The following is a 20,868-nucleotide window of genomic DNA, read 5'->3' on the forward strand; positions in this document are numbered from 1 at the left end:
TCTACGCGGTTCCCGTTCTGCAAACAGCGAGACCCCGCCGCGCTCCATAAGCACAGCGCCGCGCTCCTGCGCGCCCGGGGAGCCGCGGCCCGCCTCCGCCTGCCGCAGCAGCCCCCAGAGAACGGCCCCCCGCCCCGCCCGCTTTGCCGGCGCTCCTCCCCGCCGGGCTCCGCCGCCCGCGCCCGGCAGGAAGTGCCCCTCCGCGGAGGCCGGGCGCGGCGGCCAGTGGATCCGGGTGAGTTTTCACTTTCTCTCTGCCCTCCGCGCCGCCGCCCGGGCGCCGTTTCACTTCCTGGGCCAGGCGGATGAGCTCCCCCCCCCCCAGCCCCGGCCCCCTTCCCGGAGGAAAGCCGAGCGGGCGGACATGTTTCCCTTTTTCTTCTCGCCCTGACGGCTCTCCCGGCCCTCGGCTCGCCCTGCCCAGCCCCCGTCCGCCCCGGCAGGCGGCGCCGGCTTAAGCGCCACGGGGACCGCCCGGCGGTGCCCTTGAGCCTCGCGGGGGGCCCGCTCCGCCGCGCTCCTGGCAAGCAAGCAAGGAAGGACGCTCCGGGGCGTCTTTCCCGAGGGGGCCAAGAATCAGGTCCCTTTCCAGAAATCCAAGCCGGGAGGGGGGGAATGCACCCGTTCCCACGTGCTGCACCCCCTTGCCCAGAGATGGAGGGGTCGGCGTTGTAGAGGGCACAAGCGGGGCTGCTGGAAAGGGGCCGCAGCATCGCCGTGCGCGCTTCTGCCATGGGCGAGCCTCCGAAGCGACGCCAGAGGACGCGGATCACGGGTGAGTGGGAAGCTGCGGAGACACGTGTCGGCTGGTTAACTCGTTTTTTTTTTTAAGCGTGTGCCGTTTAAGATACGCTTAAGATATATGCATGCCGAGGATCGCAGTTTCCAGGCGCAAAAGCCTTGCGCGCAAACCCGAAGAGGGGCGGTGGAGAGCTGGTCGCGGCATGGATCCGGAGGGAGAAGGAAGCCGGTCCCGGGGGCAGGAGGGGCAGCGCTGCAAAATTGGTGGGCATGGCGCATCTCCCATTCATCCCGATGGGGCTTTGCGAGTCTTTCCCCCTTGAGCCGTTTTGCGCATCTCCCATTCATCCCGATGGCGCTTTGCGAGTGTTTGAGCCATTTTGCGCATCTCCCATTCATCCCGATGGCGCTTTGCGAGTCTTTGAGCCATTTTGCGCATTTCCCATTCATCTCAATGGCGCTTTGCGAGATCTTCCCCCTTGAGCCGTTTTGCGCATCTCCCATTCATCCCAGTGGCGTTTTGCTAGGCTTTCCCCCTGCAGCCGTTTTGCGCATCTCCCATTCATCCCAATGGCGCTTTGCGAGGCTTCCCCCTGCAGCCGTTTTGCGCAGCGCCCGTTCACTCCAACGGAGCCTTTGCGCAGCGAAACTCGACCTCTTCCCTCCGCCCAGGACCGTCGATTCGTTGCAAACGCGATGCAGACAAAGGGCTCTGAATTCAGAGAGGAGCTCCCCAGAGGGGCCGCTCTCGGGTCGCCCCAGGTTTCCAGTTACACAAGACCGGCTTGACTCCATTCCTTTGTCCCGCTTTCGCAAGACAGAAACGGTAGAAAGCAGCCTCCTCGAGTAGCCCCATCCGCTGCCTGCTTACTCTAAAATAAACTCCAAAAATGGGCAATGGGATGGCATGCAAAAGGGTTAACTTTGGGAGAGATCCATTTCCCCCCTCCAGATTCCTTCAGGATTAGAACAGATCCCATATGGCATGTTTGGATAAATCCTGCAGCATATTTTACACCCGAGTCAAACCTCTTTTAGGGTTGCACCTTTAGAGAAATGTTTTGTTCCATTTTGCAGGAGAGCAGCAGTTGGATTATATGTGGATTGTATGTCGAAACCCTTTGCTGGTGAGATTGCAAGGTTCATGTAGTGAAATAATTAACAACATATGTCTAGTGTGTGACAGCCCCTTGTTTTTGGTTATAAAAATTAAAGATTATCCGTCATTAAAGCAAAACATCCCGTTTGTGCATTCCAAGCCAAGTATCCTAATTTCAAAAATGTATTTACTTCTAGCCCACCCTTATCTCTGAGGCTTAAGGCAGATCACGCAATGTAAGCAACGTTCCCTAACCAGAAAGTATAAGGCATTCGATAAGCAATAGGATTTCAAAATTAGAAAATAGCCCGTTCCGTACCAACAGGAGTTTCTGAGTTGACTTCAAGGGCAGACCCATGCCCAGGGCAATACAGTAGTCTAGTTTCAAAGCCTAGAGATCTTGTGTTCACATGGGCCAAGTTAAGATCTTGTAGACGAAATGAAAATGAAAGAAAAGATTTTTTTGGCTACTGAGTTAACTTGTTTCACCACCTGCAATAGTGTTGGTTTCAGAATAACCCCTAGGCTCATAGGAAAGTTAGCAAGGATCAACTGGGCTCCATCAAATGGTCCCAACAAACTGTAATTTTGACAGTAAGTCCAAATACAACTTGACAGGGCTTACTTCTGAGTAAGCCTGCATAAGAGTGAGCTGCAAATAAACATGCAAGGCCAAGCTTCACATGAATTTTGAAGACTGTAGCTTATTTTGGGGAGGGAGGTGCTTTCTTCTTAAGCATATTTTTGAGCTTTAAATTCTTTCATTGTACATCTTTTCGCATTAATCACAGAGTTGTACGATCGTGGTTTGCCACCCTTTGGTCAAATATATTTTTATCTTTTTGAAGTGCCGTAGTTTTGGAAAAATCCTGAGCGTGGCTCTCAGAAAGATTCAATGTTGTGCCACCCAATCAGATTTAAAACCCACAACATGTCTTAAGCAGGGACCGGTTGGCCCTTTAATGTACTGGGTGGGGTTCTGTGACCCGCCCAAGTGTCCCAACCCGTGGACTGAAGACTACTGATGTAAAATAACTGGTATGCATAGCTTCCCATTTTTAAAATGCATACTTTTCCTGAGCAGGCATGTCTGTTAGCTTCTGTCCAGTCTAGGAACATAATAAAAATATATCACCAGGAGGCCCGCCTGGCCTCAGCCGGAGCCAGGGCATTCTCGATCCTGGCCCCAGCCTGGTGGAACTCTGTCTGCTGAGACCAGGGCCCGGCAGGATGTGTTATCGTTTCACCAGGCCTGTAAGACAGAGATGTTCCGCCAGGTGTACGGTTGAGGTCGGGCTTGGCCTCCACCGGTTGAAAAAATGGAGAAGAAGAAAATCTGAATTCCCTTCCTACTAGGGTTGTCCACCACCTTATCTTGTCGAGCTGCGTCTGATGCTTTTGATTGCCGCCATCTGAATGTGTATTTTTTTTAAAAAAATCTATTTATGGTTTTAATTGTATAAATTAATTTTAATGTGTTTTTAAAATGTTGTAATCCGCCCTGAGCTCTTCGTGGGGAGGGGGGAATAGAAATTCCAAGAAAGTAAAAAAATAAATACTCTCCCATATGTCCTTCGGAGGACCTTGCGGCCCTTGGATCAACATCTCCTGGTCATCCTTGGCCCTAAAGATGTTCACCTGCCCTCGTCCAGAGCCAGCCTGGTGGAACACTCTCAGCTGAGACTCGGGCCCTGCGGGATCTCTTGCTGTCCTGCAGGGTCTGTAAAACGGCGATGTTCCGCCAAGCTTATGGCTGAAGCAATGGCGGTTCATCTCCTTGGCCTCCTCTGCTGGTTTCTCCTACTCTGATCTTCCTGGCAGATTTGTACCGCCTTTTCCGTATCTGCATTGCCATTTATAGTTGCGACGTTTTGATGTGTTAAGCGGCCTCAAGAGGTTACTACTGTTCAACTAGGTCTTGTTTCATTGTATATGGATGTTGCTTTTAATGTATGTTATCTTTCCATTTTGTGTTTATATTTTAATGCTGTTGTAACCCGCCTTGAGCCTGTTTATGGGGAGGGAGGGCTAAATCATCGAATAAACGAAACTACTTGTATGGCTGCTACACATTGGAATGGCACTGGCTTAGAGGTGGGAGAATGAACCGGCAGGGGCTGTGGCTAAATGGCAGAGCATCTGCTTTTCATGCGGAAGTCCCCAGGTTCGATTCCTGGCATCTCCAGCTAAAAAGATCAGGTGGCTGGTGAAGTGAAAGACCTCTCTACCTGAGCTGCTGCCAATCTGAGCAGACAATACTGACCTGGATGGACCAAGGGTCTGATTCAGTAGACCGCAGCTATGCGAGTTCATATGTATTCTTTGTCCACGTGAAAGGACATTGAGTAAGATCCATTTCTTGAAAGCCAAAGGGCAGGACTTGATGACTCCCTGTCCTTTTTAACCGGTGCAGATGACCAGAAACAAGGACCTAGTGTAGAAAGACCAGGGTGTCTTAGGTATCTTGTCAAACCACACAAGCCACAAGGAAAACCACTGAACTGCAAAGGTTTATTTTAATATCAAAATGTCGGATCCAAGTAGATGTTCTACTGAACCGATCCATTTTAATATAGTCCTTTTCTCTCTATAGAAATGCCTTCCCGAACCATTCTGCAGTATGCATTTATTTATATTTATTTATATTACTTAGAGTCATCTTTTCTCACTGAGACTTGAGGTGGATTGCGCAGTGTCGTTCTGTACAATCAACAGCTGGGATGTTCAATAAACGGCGCAATAGGGTGTTGGTTGCATAAAACTGAAAACAAGCATTAATCTGATACAGAGCTGAAAACGTGTTGAAACAAACATAAGCAATTTGGCATGACATATGGTGGTTGAGGTGGTCGGGCCACCTACGGTATTTGTATCGGCCTCTTGCCATGGGGGAGCACATGCCCCCCCCAGTTTTCTGTAACCGTCTATAACTGGCCACCCTCCTCACAGGTCATCTGGGCGGAGTGGGTGGGGCAATACGTGTGTGGCTGTTTTTTAAGAAATTTGTTATTTATATTGCTGCTAAATTTCTGTTTTATTGTACATTTTAAAATGCTGTGATCCACTCTGAGCCCACTTGCGAGGAGAGCGGCATAGAAACTGAATTCAATAAATAAATAAATAATAAATAAATAAATAAATAACGTGGAAGCAACCCAATAGGAAACATACAGCAACATACAGTATATGGTAGTATAGTCTAGAGACTCTCCTTTACCAATGTATCTCTGAACCGTTTCCTTGTTACCTGTGTAAGAAAGCTCTCCGGAATAATTCGGTTTTGCAGTTTGCAGAAAGCCAAGAGTGGGAGTTTTCCTGACCTCGTCAAGCAGGCCGTTCCATAAATTGGGGGCCACTACAGAGAATGCTCATATACGGGCAGCTGTTGGTTCTTTCCATTGCAAGGTGGCCCCTGAAGAAGGCCCTGTTCAGATGAGTGAAGCGGCTGTGACAGAGCACAGGGAAAGAGGTGGCCCCATAGATACGGACCAAGGCCATGAAGGGCTTTGTATATGATAGCCAAAAGATTCAATTGAAGCAGGTAACTTTATGGGTAGCCAATAGAATAACTGCAGAATGGGAGTAATATGCATGCTCTACCTAGCTCCTGATAATAGTCCAGCTGCAGTATTTTGCACCAACTGGAGTCTCTGAGTTGACTTTGAGGGGAGACCTATGTGAAGTGCATTACAGTAGCCAAGTCTCGATATTTACAGATCGGCCATGTCAAGGTAGGGGGCCATCTTCCAACCTCGGCTGAGTTTGTAGACGGCATTTTTGTAGCTGTTTTAATTTGCTTTTCCAGCAGCGGCGCTGGATCTGCTACAATCCTTAGGTTCATAGCCAGGGTCAGTTGAACTCCGGGGAGGACAACGTCCTTCAATATCTCTGCCTTCCCAACCATCATCACTTCTGTCTTTTCTGGGCTCAGTTTCAATTTGTTCACTTTCAGCCAACTCACTAGAGCTGTCTGGCAGTGACTTAAAACCTCTACCGCATACCAGAGGATTTGGATAGAGAGATACAGAGCTTGGTGATGACGTCCAGTTCTGTAGCTATGAACGATTTCTCCTAAAGGCTTTGCATAAAGGTTGAATAACAAGATCTTGAGAATATGTGTGGAAGAAAAGTAAGGTCTCAGCCCCGTCTATTCTTGCTCTTAATCTAGGGCTTGGCAAATCCCAGGTGCCAGGTTGCCATAGCACCTAGAAATTTAATTATACCTAGAATTTTCAACTATCATTTTGTTGAAACATCTCTTAGCAGTTCTCAGTGAAAGTACAATTTTGTAACCATTTGCTTTCTTCGAGAGTGTGAAGTGCCATCAAGTTGTAGCTGACTTAAGGTGACCCCTGCTGGGGTTTTCAAGGCAAGAGACAAACAGGTTGTTTGCCCTTGCCTGCCTCTGGGAAGCAACTCTGCACTTCCTTGATGGTCTTCCATCCAATTCCTAACCAATGTCGACCCTGCTTAACTTCTGAGATCTGACGAGACTGGGCTAGCCTGTACCAGCCAGGTCAGGGCTTGCCTTCTTTACTGGCTCCAGTATCAATTAATGGAGATTTTTAAAGCAATAACGATTATGAAAAATTAGGGAGAAATTAACTTAGTGTTAGATTTTAATTTCTGGGGTGCTGGAGGATGAAAAATGATTTTGATTCCTACATTTTTGGGCTGATTCCTGGAGCCAGAGAATTTCTCAAGGCCTGTTTTAATCCATAACCTGCTTTCTGCCTGCCCAAACATCTCCTGTAAATTATATTCTCTTCTTTTGAAACTTTATCTTACATCATGGTAACGAGCTGCACCTAACCTTGACACTTGGAAAAAAATCAACAGTCTAGCACAGTGATCTCCAGTCTGACGCCACTATTGTGTTTTCTGGTGCTCGCTTGATTCTTCCTCAGATTTTCTCTTCCCTGAAATACAGGGACAGTCTTGGTTTTCCTTCCTCTCATTAGAGAGGGAGGTGACCATGGAGAAACAGCTGCGTCCATCTAAGAAGTCCACTTGGCTTATAACCTCCCAGTATTTTGAAATCCCCCTCCCATGGCAGCCATTTTTTAATGGTGCCCACTGCCTGTAAAATTCCAAAAGTCTCAACATGTTTAGCAAGTTTCGGGACGAATTTCTTGGTAACGAGAGAGAATGAAATAACTCAAAAGTCAATGTGGTGTTTCCAAAGCAAGAACTATCACACCCAGAAGACACGAGACACCCATCACATGCCTTCTGCCAGTGACTCCCCAATTCTTTCAAGGTGGGAGGCAGACTATGCGGAAGGGGATTGTTGGATTCATCTTGGTGGAAAGAAGTCAATGGATTCCAGTCGGTGTGTGTCCAGAAGCAAGGACCAATCATTTCTGTATCGGTTATTTCTGTATGAGATGAAAAATCAATATTTTTTCTGGGTTGACAGAGTCATAAATATTTGGGGTTTTTAAATAATATATTTTTATTTAAAAAAAAACAATAATAGGAGATACAGAAAGGAAAAAAGGATTGTCTGGCATAGTTGTATAAATCAGAAATAATTATATATAACAAAATATATAAAGTACAAAGTGTGGCCGTTTCCACACGTCCATGAAATAGTGGCACACTCCCAGAACGCGGGAGGCTTCTTCACACAATTTTTGTTTAAAACGAATGCAGGTCTTTTTTTCGGCACATACCACACGAAGAAGCCACTAGCATTCCGGGAGTGTGCTGCTATTTTAAGGACATGTGGAAATGGCCTGTATCTCCCCGACATCCCCTTCGTTCAGTTTTTTAAGACACTATCTATGAGATACAATAATACTTACATTAGGCGACGTTTATATTTCACATTTTAAATTACAAATTTCATGACCAATCTGTTTTGCAAGTACATTATTGGTTTCATCATTACTGCCTATTAATATTACATGAGTCATAAACATTTGTAATTTAAAGCCAATTGTGTTGCCGCACAGATAATTGCAAAAGAGGAGGCTATGAGATCGGCGTGTGGGCTCACCCTGTTAAGATACGGGATAGCTACACCTGGATTTGAGCACCTTTGGTGGCTTGCTGGTCCCTTGGCCAGAAGGAAGACCACAATGCAATAAACACAAAATGTAGCTTAACCTTGGAAGTCAGATTTTTTCTTCCCTTCTGCGAGGGTCTCTCTCCCATTTTTAAACCGAAGAAAACAGCCATTTACTTGATTATGTTTGATAGATGCTCCCGATTTATTTTAAGGAATTGTGGGAAATCTATGTTTCCTATTAAGTCAGGCTGTTTTAAAGAGTCACAATATAAGGGAAATTTTAAAAAATCTCAGATTTCTACCCAATTTGGTTAATGTTACTAACTTTCAGTTCCCTTTTGGTCCTGATTCAGGATGCTGGTTGTTACCTTTGGAGTCCTGGATCCTGCATACTTTCATAAGAGTGTCCTCCTATATGAATCGCCCCCACGTACACATACGAAGATTATCCTATCCTTAATGCATATTCCATTTTCCCGTGACAGTGCTTAGCGGGGCCTTCTCCGTAGTGGTATCATTCCTTTGGAACTTGTTGAATGGAACTTTCCTTTGGCCACTGAAGACATTGTTCTTTCTTAAGGGCCTTCACTCGTTGCTGATGAGTTGTGGCTTTCAAGTCACATCTGTGTTCTTTCTGCTCTTAAATCCTCCCCTCTGCAATTGTGTCTGTTACGTGTGTTGCTTTAAAAACTGCACTCTGCATATACATTCTCTTTCCTATATACAGTCAATTTGAGTTCTCTGCATGGGGGTTGGAATTGTTTGCAGAAATTTTATCAGTTCCTTTTAAATGGGAATAAATTCAGTTGAACATGGAAGGGTTTCCCTCCCTGGAATAAGCATGCTGAGAGAATCCTGCGAAACCAAATGAGGGTCCAAAAGGTACCGAGACTGCTTGCTTGCTCTGAGTCACTTGAAATTCACAATGTGGACACGTGTTAAATGCTGTCTTCTGTAACAGTCAGCGTACTTTGCTTGGTGCAGGGGGCATATTTAAGATGGATTTTTCCAAGTGATAAATGACTTCTTTATAAGAGAGCTTTACTTCGTCAGCTGCCTCGGGCAGGTTCCCAGGAGAGGGGACATAAAAATGTTCTAAATAAATAAATGAGATCCAATATCCATAGAGTAGTTTGGGGAAATTATAAACTGTAACAAGATATTGGCAGAAAGAAGGTCTAGTTACTAACAGCCTGATAGAAAATGGTGGGCTCAGGAATGAGAAGGAGGGAAATGGTCGTGCTAACGTGTTGCATACGGTGTTTGGAAAAGATCCCAAAGTCTCCGAAACTCCCAAGAGCAAACTAGTTTAGCTTGTTTTGCCGTCTTGGCAGCCGTCTCTTCAATCAGAATTGCTACCTCTCACTTTTCTGACCCTTCTCCTGTGCTTTAACAATAACTAGGCATCTTGGAATTAAGCGCTGCCCTCTGCCTCCCTGCTAAGAAAAGCTTCATTTGCGGCATTCCTGTATTGGGCTACTCTTTTCTAGGCACGGGAACAGCCGTAGAGTTTCCGGGAGTGGTTTACAGTCATGTACAGTCTCCCTGGGTGATTCTTCTGGTATTTAGAATAGCAGGTTAGAGGCCTCCAGGATCCTTTTTGGATTACTTTTCCTTTGCATGACCGTGCCCAGTGAGTAACGTGTTGGCCTTCAGGTTGGTGACGACAGTTTTAAGCAGCTAGCTGTTGCTAGCCTTGGGGGCATTGTGCTGTCTGAGATTTCACACTGCTGGTTCTCTGTAAGTTATTTGTTGCAGAATAGAAACTGCCTAACCCAGTCGAGTGCTTCTGTTGTCAGAGTCTTCTTAATTATGGCATTGTCTGTAAGAAAGGGTTCTAATTGGTGTACTGCAATGGAAATTAGTTTTGAAAGTTCATTAGAGCACAGGGTAATAACGGAGCATCTGTGATTGTTGTGGTCCTGGGAGACTTAAGCGAAATGTTTGGTCTCTTGGGTTCATCTGCACCGAGAAAGCACCAAGGCTCCATTCGTGGAAGTAAAATCTGAAATCTATGGGTTGTTAATTCACTACCAACGTGTTTAGGATCTCTGTGCGGGCTGCTGTTATTCCAAGTTTCTCTGCTGTGCTTTCAGTTCTGAATATTTGCCTTTGTGGGCATGACGTTGTACATCACAAATCAGGATTGTTGCATGGTCTTTTTTCCATTCATCTGGGGCTCGCTCAAAGTATTCTACTAGTCCAGGTGGGCCAAGGCAAGTGTAACCTGTTTTGTTCAAGGAACAACATCAAATAAATAGATGTATCTAATTTGAGAACTGGGAGAGTTTATGTCTATGACAGTGTGATCCCACCTTGTGACACTTGCATTTATAGAAAATAACAATGAACCAACTTGGAAAAGAAAACATCTTATGTGGAACAATACAATAATAGAGCATATGCAACAATCATGTAACAAAACGGGCTTGTTTTGCTCAAGCAGACCCAGGTCTCAGTCTTTCTGACAGCTGCTAGCCCGTTCTATGAAGTGTAGCAACTTGTAGCTGTGCTCTGCGCTGTGATGTCTTCTGTTCTTCACAGGAGTCCTAAAACATTAATAAAGAGTTCATAGAAAGGAGTGTTTCTGAGGAGAGCGCGCTTCTCCCTGCAGCTTCAGGCCCTCCAGTCTCTCAAGGAAAAATTTATACATGTAACATTAATTTCAAATAGTCCCGACAATAATCAAAATACAACTAACAGCCAATTAATATAAACACAATCCTCCCTTCCAGTAATAAGTATAAGAAATTCTCATATCTACAACATTAACAGAGAGTTCATAGAAAGGAGTGTTTCTGAGGAGAGAGTGCTTCCCCCTGCAGCTTCAGGCCCTCCAGTCTCTCAGGGAAAATTGCGCCTTTTTTTCCTTATAAGGAATACCCCAACTCTTTATCTCCCTCTAGTGGACAAGGGTTACACAAGCACAGATAGGGGAGGTGACTGGCCATTCGTGCCGCCTCCATCAGGTGGAAGGTGGGCCTGCTAGAACTTGCCTTCATCTCAGGTGACCAGGGACGCGATGGGCATCCAGGACCTTTGTAACACCCGCTGCTGGAGGCCCGAACTAAGGAGGAAGACAAGCCTCAGGCATGTCCCAACATAACAGTGTTGCATACGGTGTTCGGAGAAGAGCCCAAAGTCTCCGAAACTTCCAAGAGCAAATTTGTTCAGCTTGGTTTGCCGTCCTGGCAGCCCACCCTTCAATCAGAATTGCCGCTACCTCTCGCTTTTCTGACCTTTCTCCTGCACTTTAACAATAACTAGGCATCTTGAAATCAAGACGTGCCCTTTGCCTCCATGCTAGGAAAAGCTTTGTCTGCTGCATTCCTCAGGGATGTGCCAGCGTCACTCTCGGACCTGGGCACCATGGCAGCATAGCAGGTCACGGAGGCAATAGGAGGGCGGTTAAGCCAGGCCACCACCCTTATTAGGTTGTAGGGCCCCTTGTGGGATGAGCCGACCCTGCATGGGTTGTGATGGCACCTGCTTTATTTGACTGTGCAAACAGTGAAGAACAGTTGGTAGGTAGACTAGCTTCGCTTGAGGCATCTTACTAGAGAATGTGAAATATAAGGAAATAAATGGCATTTATAAATAAAACTGGAACTAGAAGCTAAAAGCCATTACCCCCAGATTGGCCAGGGATCTTGGAGGGTTTTTTTGCCTTCTTATGGGCATTGGGGTAGCTGTGAATTTCCTGCATTGTGGAGAGGGTTGGACTGCTGCAAGATGCACTACAATTGAAGCAACAGCTTTGTGTCCTAACCTGGAACCAAGAGAGACTATGAATTTAACCAAGGACCTGCTGAAATACCTCAGCTTTGTGATGTCTTTGGCGAGCCTGTGTGGTGTAGTTGTAAGAGCAGAGTTTCCCAACCTTTTTCAGCCTGTGGGCACTTTTTAAATTTTGACACAAGGTTGTGGGCTCAACCACAAAATGGCTGCCATGGGAGGTGGAGCCAACCATAAAATGGCTGCCATGTGAGGTGGAGCCAACCATAAAATGGCTGCCATGGGAGGCGGAGCCAACCATAAAACAGCTGCCATGGGAGCATACCATAAAATGGCTGCCATGGGAGGTGGAGCCAACCATAAAACGGCTGCCATGGGAGGTGGAGCCAACCACAAAATGGCAGTGAATGAGGTTATGCATAACTGATAGGACATACATATGCATATGTATGTATGTCCTGTTGATTTCGCATAACTGATAGTAGGTCTTCAACATTTCAGGCAGAAGCTCTGTTTCATGGGATACCTTTTAAAATTAACATATTGCTTAAAATATTTTCTAGCATATACACAAAATTAAGTATACATACTGAGCTAGCTAATAAACCTTCATCTGGCCGTGTGTCTTCATTTCGCAGGCATCTAATACAAAAAATAGAAAGGAAGAAAATGCTATCGCTTTACACCGGCCCTTTCTCATAAGCCTTTCCAACTGGCAGTGTTATTTGTAAAAATGACAGTTGGTGCTGAAGAACTGGCCAGGACTCCTTACACATGTTATATACATTAAGAGATTATGGCCAGATTTTGATAGGAACATAAATGCTTTTGAAAAGTTAACAAAATAGAACGTCATGATATTGTTATTAACTTCTACGTGAATTATAAAAATACATTAAAACTGGGAAGATTTGATGACCAGGAGAAGTTCCAGGTAGGTGCATTAAGCACTTTAGCTGTGCAGCCCAATTGTGTTTCGTCATATTCGAATCCCGTTGTGCTCGAATTGTTCTGCTTTTTACACGGACTTTGTACTTTCCATCAAGCCGCTTTCTGCTTTATACTATAAACATCCAAAACTCTCCAAGCCCTACCAACTTTCTAAAAACACCTGGATGCCAGGATACGTGTCAAGTGCCATGGAGTGATGACGTTGGCATGTAGTTTAATGTCTCTGAGCAATTTCCAAATACAACCTGGAAATGACAATGGAAACTCTAGGAATCACTGCAATTTTACAGTAAAACTGTATGGTGATTGCTAGAGCTACCATTTTCACTTCTGGATTGTACCCAGAAATGATGTGCAGGCAACTAGACAAGAGACCTTTTCTTTATTTTTCTCCCCCTACTGCCCGGATTGGTGGCAGGCAACAGACTGAATCCCCGGGAGTTTGTGCGCCATAAGCAGGCAAATAGTAAGCCTATGTTTCTACCCTGATGGGATTTAGGATTTATTCCGCAGGCCCAGATCTTAACTGGCTTCCTCTCCAGCTTTATTCCTTCCCCTGTACAACTCTTTGCTGCCACCACCAGGCCAATAGTGAGAGGTGCATTTGTCTGGAAACCTGGACCCCAGACCCTTTATTTCTGTCTCTCTTAAGAGACTTCTCAAATTAAAGAATCACTTTTGGGAACTTCACTTGTTAGGGTTATGCACACCCGTCCTTGTACACTGCCCATAACTCTGCAAAGAAAGAGCAAGACGACAACGTGATCAAAAAGTCTGTGGAATCTCCACCGGGGCAGGCAGTCCCAGAATGTGAGTTGAAGATCTAACGCAGGCTAAACATACTTTACAAAAAGAAGATTCTGGGCTGGTAGAAGTTGGTGAGTGAGCCTACATGGGGTGAGAGGGTCCTTCAGAAATCCCAAGTCTTGAAAGGCACTAAAGATTGTAGAATCCATTTTAAAATCTATAAGAAAATAGCCATTTCATGGGAGAGAGAGAGAGAGAAAGTTGCATAGACAGCAATGTGAGAAAGCAGAAAAGATCAAGAGTCCAGTAGCACCTCTAAGACTAAAAAAATTTGTGGTAGGGTGTGAGCTTTCGTGAGTCACAGCTCACTTCTTCAGTATCTGGTATCTGAAGAAGTGAGCTGTGACTCACGGAAGCTCAAACGCTACCACACATTTTGTTAGTCTTAGAGGTGCTACTGGACTCTTGCTCACAGCTACCCATCTGTATCTATCAGTGTGAGAAAGAGATAAGCAGGTGGATGTAGACCACATGTGGTAGTACTGTTTTTGCCTTTTTATGCCTCTCTTGTGATAAAGTATTAAACTATACATAAGCAGGCATCAGAAGTGTAAGCTGCCCATGAAGTTTGCTTTAGTATAAATGAACCAGCTATGTATTAACAAAATGTGCCTTCCCACTTTGATAAACTAGCTTCTTTGTTTGTTATCTTATAAAAGATAACTACATAGAACACTAGCTGCTTTAATAAAGTGTTGTAGCTTATTTAAACCAGGGCCGTTTCCACACAGCTCCCCGTTGCTCGTAACAACCCGGAATATTGCGAAAAAAACGTGGAAGATCGCGTTTTCTCGCTCGAGATTTACGCGACGTCATGTGACGTCGCGCAAATCTCGTGTGAGAAAATGCGATCTTCTGCGTTTTTTTCGCAATATTCCGGGTTGTTAGGAGCAGCGGGGAGCTGTGTGGAAACGGCTTTTTCACAGCAAGGTTAAAACTGTGTCTGGAAACATAGTGGCAGCCAGTGGAACTGTGAAAGAATTGGTGTTACATGGGTGTACTGCCCAATAGCGGTCAAAAGATGAACGGCCATATACTGCACATGCTGATGTTTCTGGGTTATCTTCAAGGTCAGCCCCAGTTAGAGTGTGTTACTGTAGTCTAGTCTGAAGGATACAAGAGAGTGGGCGAGCCTCACTAAGCCAAAAAGGGAAGAAAATGTATGAATTAGAGTTCCATCTAGCAAGGGCATGTAGGGCCCAGGTATGGGGGTGGTGGTAGGGGTATATTTTACCAAGACTTGGGGGTTTAGAGGATCTCGTTGGGCACCTAGCCCATCGCCATTATATGGACTACTTATACTGCTTCAGAAATGGATCACAAATCCTTCCGTTTGCTAAAGAGGCAATTACGGCACAGAATTTTGTATGTGTGTTCAGAAACGAATGTGCTGAAAGTTTTTTCCGGCCTCTAGGAAATGAAGTTCGGGCCCTGACGGCAGATGAGTGGGGAAAATCAAGATCTAAATCTGCAGAAATCTTTAATCAGATTTTGAGTCACAGGATCTCCGGTACTATGATTATTTCTACAGCAAGTTATTTCTATCCTCCAGGAAATCAGAGTGGTTTTTATGGGTGAAACTTGTAAAACATCATGTACAATATTGACCTCTGCGATTGGCTTGCAAGTCAACATCTCTGAGACTGGATGTGCCTTGTGTAAACTCAAGAAGCATGGCTTTCTGCTTCTGCCTGGTCAGCCAAGGTGAGCCTGATCTCTTCAGATCTCAGAAGCTAAGCAGGGTTGGTCTTGGTTAGTAATCAGATGGGAGACCTCAGCATAAATCAGCGGTGACTTGAGGGCACTCTCTACCACCATCGGTCAACAGACGATCTCTTGGGCTTGCTGCCAAGGCAGTAGATTAACAGAGGTGGTTTGCTGTTGCCTATCTCTGCATAGTAACCCTGCTCTTCTTTGAAGGTCTACCATCTAATTCCTAACCAAGACCTACCCTGCTTAGCCTCCACGAGCTTCCAAGGTCGGCCCTTATCTGGGCTGTACAACTCTTGGCCTAGACCTGAGTATAATTCACAGTCCTGGTTTACTCCTTTCTTGTGGCTGGGTTTTAAAGGTGTTGCTGCCTCCATGCAAATCCGTCTCCTTTTTTTTTTTTAACTTGAGTAAGCCGAGGTACTTTGGGTTCTGGGCATGCACTGGTTTTTCTACTCTAGAGATCTCTGTTCCATGTTGTGCTGTATTACTGCAATTGTGAACATTTCTAGAAACTGCATACTAAAGCGATTATCTGTGTCTGTGTCAAAAATCAGATAATTCTGTAACGGACGTTTCCTGCATAAATGCATGGTTATCTGAAGAATGTAGAAAGCCACAAAGGAGGCAGTGGTCAAAGGGCCTGATTTTTTGTGAACCAAGGGCCGAGTTCCTCAGAAATTTGTAATAATAATTCATGTGTTGCTTTACAAACCCGACTAGTCTTACAGATTCTAGCAACGGTATGAGAGTTGGTGAACAAGCAGCTAAGTAGGCTTGCATTTGACAAGTTGAATCAGGTACGGTAAGGCTACGCATTTTACAGTATAAAATTAGGTAAAAAAATTAGAGGTGCTTACCTTTAAGCAACTTAAAACAGCAAGAAGTTTTAAGTTGTTCTGGAGTAAGCACCTCCACTTTTTAGCTTAATTTTATACTGGAAGATGCATAGCTTTACTGCACCTGATTCGTCTTGTCAAATGCAAGCCTGTCCCGCAGTTGCTGAGTTGTTAATTCCTCTAGTTTCTCTTTTGTCTCTGGCACATGCGTAGTGATAGGAACGGAGTACTTTCATTCTTGCTTCTCTTTTAATCAGTTTCACTTTCTACTTCTCAGCCCTGCAGAAGCACACAAACCACATTTTCCTCTACTGTAACGAATCAACAGAATAAACATGGAAAATATCCAATTTAAATTTGAAAAAGCATGAGGAATCAGAATTAGACTCAATCTTCCTTTTAGTTGTGGATTTCTCCATATCTTTGTTGATGTATACATTCCTTTTCACCTAAAAAGGAACCTTTGTATTCTAATCATATTAGACAATATTGTTTCTGGTTTTGCACTGGGGAAGCTTTTGTGATAGGCTGAAGGGCTTCTAAGGGACTGGAAAATAGTCATAGAGGTTCAGTATAGTAAAAGCTGTTGTCCATGATAGCTAACTGGAACCTCCATGATCAGAGAGAGTATACCTCTGAACACTGAATGTTAGCATGCACTAGGGGAAGGCTGTTGACTTAGGGCCAAACTACACGTGACGAATGACACAGGTTGGACACTTGTCAGCTTCCCTCAAGTTTTGATGGGAAATGTAGGCAGCTGCTTGGAATGTTGGACAAGTGACTGTTGAAAAGTCCATTGGACAGCAGTCGGAGAGTGAAGCTGCGAGACCAGGATGCCTACATTTCCCATCAAAACTTGAGCGAAGCTGACAAGTGTCCAACCTGTGTCAGGCGTCCCTTGTAGCTTGGCCCTTAGTGGCCTGCTGGTGAACCTTCCAGAAGCAGCCTTCTGGCTAGTACTGGACTACAGGGACTTTTGCTTTGATCCAGTCAGTATTCAGTTCTCATAATCTGTTCCAGGAGGATGTCAGTTTAGAAGATTCTAAGATTTGATAAGCCAAAAAACAGACGGCAAATAGTGACGCAACTGGTAAATATGTGGGAGTTATGTGTGTGTGGGTGGGGTCCATGCAAAAGAGGGCCCACGTGCAGCGCCACGTAGAAAAGGTGAGCAAAAGGGACCATCTAAAAAGTACTAGCTTTGAACTGCACAGACAGCACAAATCTTGCTGGGGCCCTCCCCTGTGGCACCTTCTCATGCTGGTGCTAAACACTTAGCTACATATTCAGTAAAGCCATGTGGTAGAATTCCTCGCGGACTTCATCACTCACTGTGTAAAAACAAAATCAGAAAGAGTCCAGTAGCACCTTTAAGACTAACCAACTTTATTGTGGCATAAGCTTTCGAGAATCACAGTTCTCTTCGTCAGATGCAACTTTATTGTAGCATAAGCTTTCGAGAACCACAGCTCTCTTCATCAGATGCAACCTGACGGTTGCATCTGATGAAGAGAGCTGTGGTTCTCGAAAGCTTACGCTACAATAAAGTTGGTTAGTCTTAAAGGTGCTACTGGACTCTTTTTGATTTTGCTACTACAGACTAACACGGCTAACTCCTCTGGATCTGTGTAAAAACAAAAATCAAGATTTGGATCCGGTAGCACCTTAAAGACCAACTAGATTTTCAGGATATGAGCTTTCAAGAGTCAAAGCTCCCTTCATCAGCTCGAGCTGGTCTTTAAGGTGCTGTTGGACCCAAATCTTGCTCTTCTGCCACAGACCTACATGGCTACCCACCTGAAACCGTAAAAAATATCATCCTGTCTGCAGAAAACCACAACTTCAGGGATATGGCTACGCTAGGAAACTTTGCTCCCATTTTCTGCATAGTAAATGCAAGTTTCCTAAACTGTGTTTGCCATGCATAGTCTTTCCTTTCTGGACTGTATCACATAATTTTCCTGAACATGTAGCTCAGAGGTCCCCACCCCAACGTAGTGCCAAGGTATCTGCCGACACCTCTCCTGGTACCCACCAAGTGTTTTCAAAAGTGGGTGAGGCCGGGTGGGGAAATCGGATTGGCTGTGCAGATCGAAAAAGCAACTTTGCTTTGGCGGTAGCTGCCTCCACCGCTCAAGAATCTTTATTGCATGTGCGCAAGAAAATATTTTTAAACCAACACGTTCATTTCAAGAGGCACCCTGCCAAGCAGACCTCCTTCCTGAAATGTTGAAGAGTTACTATTAGTGTTATGCATGACTGTGGTTAGCTCCACCTCTTGTGGCAACCATTTTTTTACACAGCCACCACCTCATTTCAGAATTCCAGAGGTGCCCGCCTGTTTCAAAAGGTTGGTGACCCCTGATGTAGCTTGTCTTTCCTGGGGAAGTAGGGGCTTCTGGCAAGAAAAAATGCTGTTGATGTTTGATCCCAGTCATGGCTGTAACAGGTAGGTTTGCCAGCCTCCAGGTGGTGGCTGGAGATCTCCTGGAATTACAACAGGTCTCCAGGCAACAAAGACCAGTTGCCCTGGAGAAAATGGCTGCTCTGAAGGGTGAACTTGATGGCATTATACCCCACTGAGTCTCCTCCCCTCCCCAAATCCCGCCCTCTCCAGGCTCCACCCCCAAAATCTCCGGGAATTTCCCAACCTTGATCTGGCAACCCTAGCTGCTCCTGACTTCAACCTCTGCAATCTCTTTCTGTGTCTTTTCCCCCTTATGCCATGTTAACACCAATAGAGACTCCCTGATGGGGAGATCTGGGGACTAAGGGCCAAGCTACACATGACGAATGACACTTGAATGGCAAGTGGATTGAGTGGAGGGCAATTGAACAGGGAGACATACACTTGCCATTCAAGTGTCATTCGTCATGGGTAGCTTGGCCCTAAGATTTCAAATTGTCAGGCTTTAAGTGCTTTAATTCCCACCCTTTTGCCCCAATATTATCAGTATTTTTATGGCAGTCTTCTGAAATACTTGAGTGTGCTTTGGCCTCATAGGTAGTACCTGGACACCCCATCATTTAGGGTTGCCAACTTCCAGGTTGTACCTGGAGATCTCTTGGAATTACAACTGATCACTAGCCAACAGAGATCAGTTTCTCTAAAAAGAATGGCTGCTTTGAAGGGTGGATTCTATGGCATTATATCCCACTGAGGTTCCTCCTCTTTCCAAACCCCACCCTTCCCAAGCTCCACCCTAAAGGTTCCAGGAATTTCTCAATTCAGAGTTGGCAACCTGAAGTGATCCCTCAGAATTTGCTCCCCAGTCAATTTGGTCTCCAAAGAACTCAGTTCCTCTCCCATAGCAGAACAATCTCCCTGCAGTCTTCTTTAGGCCTCTTCCGTGCTTTAAAATAGGCTTAACTAACAGTGTGAATTGGCGAATGGCCGTGACAGCTGCAAAACAAGTGGCTTTATTTTTTCATTGGGTTTTTCAAAATATTCCAAAATGTCAAGTACAGGTTCTGATGTTGTCTTTCAGCTGTCTCTTAGGTGGAAATCCACATTGGTCTTCATGAATAACAACCTTCAGCAGCTCAGATGTTATAAACTAGCTATTACTAGTAAGAAGCTTTATATTAACTACACCTGTTGGTAGGGTATGAGCTTTCGTGAGTCACTGCTCACTTCTTCAGTGATTCACGAAAGCTCATACCCTACCACAAATTTTGTTAGCCTTCTAGGTGCTACTGGACTCCTGCAGTTTTCTATAACCTGCTTGGGTTTTCTACCCTACCATCAATTTTGTTAGTCTTCTAGGTGCTACTGGACTCCTGCTGTTTTCTACTGCTACAGACAGACTAACACGGCTACCCATCTTGGGAGTCTGAAGTTCACCCGAACAGAATGCCCTCACTGTAGGCCATGATCAACTCCTAACAGAGCCTCACAAAGATAAGAAAGGTTTAAAGAAACACATACCTTGCAACGAAAAGTTGCCTATGAGCAGCAGCAGTAGCAGCAAGGTGTCCTACTGGCCTTCCCGAAGGGACTACTCAACATTAGAGATGGGCACGATCCAAAAAAAATTAACGATCCAGCTGATTGTGGATCGGCGCCGGCAACAATCCCAAATTAATGATCCACACCGATCATCTCCCGTTCCCAAGCCGTGGATCGTGGATTGTGGAGGCCAAAACAGGGCACGCTGGTATTCCCAGCTATGTGGGAAGGTGGGTGGTGGCGGCGGCCATCAGAGCTGCCTATCAGGGTTTGCAGGGATGAGATTGGAGTGCCCATGGCTACAGAACACCCCCTTCCCTCTCCCTCCCCCTCCCAGCTTGTGACTGCTTTGCTGCTCCGTGGTTGGAAGGAAGCCCTGCTGATCAAGGAAAGCTGGGCTTCCATTCGGGTTTCCAGGGAGACAGAAGGAGGGCAAACAGAGCTCAGGCATTCCCCTGGCTCCGTTGCCAGGGGAATAGATTACTGGCGCCTGAGTGTCTGGATCCCCGAACCAAGCCCGATCGCCCCGATCCAGGCCTCTCCCGATCGCTGGATTGTTGGCCATGGACGATCACGATCCACCGGGTCATGATCACGTGATCGCCATTATCGTGGGAGTTTTTCGATCGTAATGCGGATCGTGCCCATCTCAACTCCCATTAATCTTCCATCCTTCTCTGAAGCCCGTCCCTCCATGCATCTCCCCTTTTACCAGCTACAAAACTGGCAGAAGAAACAAACTTTGGTTTGCTGTTTTACAATATCTTTTAGTCAGAAACATTTCTTTAGATCAGTACTGTATCTGTGCCACAAGAGAAGGAAAAATGTAAAAGCGGTCAATTTATTTATTCAAAATATTTTATTATCTACATTTTCTGTTAAAATGCATATAGAACTGTGTAATTGTTAGATGTTTTTAAAATGTATGTAAATTGTAATCTGCCTGAGCCTGCTGGTGTGAAGAGGGCGGAATATAAATCTAATAAATTAAATTAAATTAAATTAATTAAAGTTACCCAAA

The 20,868-nt window shown here is 45.3% G+C and overlaps 1 protein-coding gene across 1 annotated transcript in view; it reads left to right on the top strand.

The window, feature by feature from the left end:
- Positions 1-532: 532 nt before the first annotated feature.
- The window catches only part of TASOR2 (transcription activation suppressor family member 2), a 72,554-nt gene continuing 52,218 nt past the window's right edge, over positions 533-20,868 (top strand). The window contains exon 1 of the mRNA XM_054988576.1: positions 533-775. The gene's annotated coding sequence lies outside the window, so the exon portion shown is untranslated. The remainder of the gene's footprint in view (positions 776-20,868) is intronic.

The sequence above is a fragment of the Eublepharis macularius genome, chromosome 9 (genome assembly GCF_028583425.1).
Source record: "Eublepharis macularius isolate TG4126 chromosome 9, MPM_Emac_v1.0, whole genome shotgun sequence".
In the NCBI taxonomy this organism is placed as follows: domain Eukaryota; kingdom Metazoa; phylum Chordata; class Lepidosauria; order Squamata; family Eublepharidae; genus Eublepharis; species Eublepharis macularius.